The sequence below is a fragment of the Penaeus monodon genome, chromosome 35 (genome assembly GCF_015228065.2).
Source record: "Penaeus monodon isolate SGIC_2016 chromosome 35, NSTDA_Pmon_1, whole genome shotgun sequence".
Classification (NCBI taxonomy): Eukaryota; Metazoa; Arthropoda; class Malacostraca; order Decapoda; family Penaeidae; genus Penaeus; species Penaeus monodon.
In genome coordinates, this window is record NC_051420.1 from 8575300 (window position 1) to 8577799 (window position 2500).

Below are 2500 nucleotides of genomic sequence, written 5' to 3' on the forward strand. Positions count from 1 at the left end.
GTCAGTCAGGGACAGAACCCTCGCCCCCAGGTGCCCAAGGGAGCCGTCAGTCAGGGACAGAACCCTCGCCCCCAGGTGCCCAAGGGGGCCGTCAGTCAGGGACAGAACCCTCGCCCCCAGGTGCCCAAGGGGGCCGTCAGTCAGGGACAGAACCCTCGCCCCCAGTGCCCAAGGGGGGCCGTCAGTCAGGGACAGAACCCTCGCCCCCAGTGCCCAAGGGGGCCGTCAGTCAGGGACAGAACCCTCGCCCCCAGGTGCCCAAAGGGGCCGTCAGTCAGGGACAGAACCCTCGCCCCCAGGTGCCCAAGGGGGCTGTCAGTCAGGGACAGAACCCTTGCCCCCAGGTGCCCAAGGGGGCCGTCAGTCAGGGACAGAACCCTTGCCCCCAGGTGCCCAAGGGGGCCGTCAGTCAGGGACAGAACCCTCGCCCCCAGGTGCCCAAGGGAGCCGTCAGTCAGGGACAGAACCCTCTCCCCCAGGTGCCCAAGGGGGCCGTCAGTCAGGGACAGAACCCTCGCCCCCAGGTGCCCAAGGGGGCCGTCAGTCAGGGACAGAACCCTTTCCCCCAGGTGCCCAAGGGGGCCGTCAGTCAGGGACAGAACCCTCGCCCCCAGGTGCCCAAGAGGACCGTCAGTCAGGGACAGAACCCTCGCCCCCAGGTGCCCAAGGGGGCCGTCAGTCAGGGACAGAACCCTCGCCCCCAGGTGCCCAAGGGGGCCGTCAGTCAGGGACAGAACCCTTGCCCCAGGTGCCCAAGGGGGCCGTCAGTCAGGGACAGAACCCTCGCCCCCAGGTGCCCATGGGGGCCGTCAGTCAGGGACAGAACCCTCGCCCCCAGGTACCCAAGGGGGCCGCAGAACAGGGACAGAACCCTCGCCCCCAGGTACCCAAGGGGGCCGTCAGTCAGGGACAGAACCCTCGCCCCCAGGTACCCAAGGGGGCCGTCAGTCAGGGACAGAACCCTCGCCCCCAGGTGCCCAAAGGGGCCGTCAGTCAGGGACAGAACCCTCTCCCCCAGGTACCCAAGGGGGCCGTCAGTCAGGGACAGAACCCTCGCCCCCAGGTGCCCAAGGGGGCCACCGATCAAGGACAGAACCTTCTCCCCCAGGTACCCAAGGGGGCCGTCAGTCAGGGACAGAACCCTCTCCCCCAGGTGCCCAAGGGGGCCGTCAGTCAGGGACAGAACCCTCTCCCCCAGGTACCCAAGGGGGCCACCGATCAAGGACAGAACCTTCTCCCCCAGGTACCCAAGGGGGCCGTCAGTCAGGGACAGAACCCTCTCCCCCAGGTGCCCAAGGGGGCCGTCAGTCAGGGACAGAACCCTCGCCCCCAGGTGCCCAAGGGGGCCGTCAGTCAGGGACAGAACCCTCTCCCCCAGGTGCCCAAGGGGGCCGTCAGTCAGAGACAGAACCCTCGCCCCCAGGTGCCCAAGATGAACTTCCTGACGTATGATCGAGAGACACAGAGAAAGGTGCAGAATTATCCCAGGAAGCACAGCCAAGGAAATGACTAGAGCGACTGCGTCACCTTTTTTAGGTATGGGAGTAAAGACTGATTTTACCCAGTCTTCTGGCCATCTTCTTTCATTCCAAATTTTCGTACAAAGTTTGTAGAAGTATTCAACACTTTCGCCAGTTATTTCATCTATTCCCAGGCTCTTCTTTAATTCTTTTATGGCTTTTATACCTTCGTCTAATAAGGCCGGGGTGGCCGAGTGGTTAGAGCATCGGACTCAAGACTGTCACGATGGTAATCTGAGTTCGAGAGTTCGAGTCACCGGCCGGCGCGTTGTTCCCTTGGGCAAGGAACTTCACCTCGATTGCCTACCTAACCGCTGGGTGGGCAAGCCAGCCCAAGTCAGTGCCGGTCCCAGAACGGAGTAAATAGAGATAGTGACTCGATAAAAACACCGGGCGGAAGGCAACGGCAAACCACCGCTCGAAATTGCCAAGAAAATCATGGAAATCCATGACCGCCAACGTCCTTGTGGGACAGGACACTTGAAAAAAATAATAATAAAAAAGTAAAAGCATAAAAAGAAAGTCTTTTTTTTCTATTTCTTTTATGAGTGGAGTATTTCTTTCCTTTTTTATAATATGATTATTACATACAGGTAGCTGAAGTTGAGATGACTGGACAAAACAGTACTAAACCAGTGTTGTGAGTAGGATTCGAAACGTCTAATTCGCACAGCATTCTGATGGTCATTTCTTACTTATATACCATTTTCAGGTTGTCTTGTATAAGTAAGAAATTAGGAAATTAGCATGTAATGATTTTACGACATTTTCCCTGTTACTACATCTCGTTTATCCAGCAAATTACTGTAGTCGTGGAAACGCCTACGCCACGAAGGTTTGTGGCGGTTTTCCGTATAGCAGACGAATTTCGGTAATCTGTCATTTCTTTTCAATTCCACGCATTTCCGCTGCTCTCTTTCATGCGTTGTGGTTAACTAATGTCAGCTGTGTTTTTGTTTATTTTATGTGAGGTTAATCTA